Below are 665 nucleotides of genomic sequence, written 5' to 3'. Positions count from 1 at the left end.
AAGGAGTACTAGAAGCCGTAGAGAAGCTCTGTGGTGTGACAGGATATTATACAAGGTTGTAGGGACCAGTGTGGGTAACTATTGAGCTCATGTGCATAGAGGACAGACACGAAGTATACTTGGCTCACATTGAAGCCTCATGCATATTAGGGTTGGAAGTGTGTAGTTAACTTTGATAAAATGACGTTTGGGAACAACAAAAGCCAAATTCTGGTAAGTGTTAAAAGAGAGGTTGGACTAACCAGGTGTCATCAAGCTGAAGTCAAAGTGACTGAAGGAGTTGATGATGGTGAAATGGAACTAGGTATAGATATTAAAGCACAACACGAGAAAGACCAAGATTTGAAGCCAATAATTGATTTTCTAAAAGCAAGTGTTTTGCGCCCTGTTTGGGAGAAGGTGTCTAGCTTAAGCCCTGTAACAAAGAACTATTGGGCACAATGGGACCAGTTGAAGCTTGAAGATGGCATTCTTGTCCGGAGATGGGAAACTGCAGATGGGAAAGTGACGACCTGGCAAACAGTTATACTGATAAAGTTACAGAAAGTTGTGCTGCATCAATCCCATGATAGTCTAACAGGAGGACATCTCGGAGTTAAGAAGACATTGAGTCACCTACGACAAAGATTTTACTGGATAGGTATGAGACAAGATGTGGAAGAATG

Source organism: Limulus polyphemus, unplaced genomic scaffold, assembly GCF_000517525.1.
Source record: "Limulus polyphemus unplaced genomic scaffold, Limulus_polyphemus-2.1.2 Scaffold3573, whole genome shotgun sequence".
Lineage (NCBI taxonomy): Eukaryota > Metazoa > Arthropoda > Merostomata > Xiphosura > Limulidae > Limulus > Limulus polyphemus.
Note: the sequence above shows the minus strand (reverse complement) of the source record.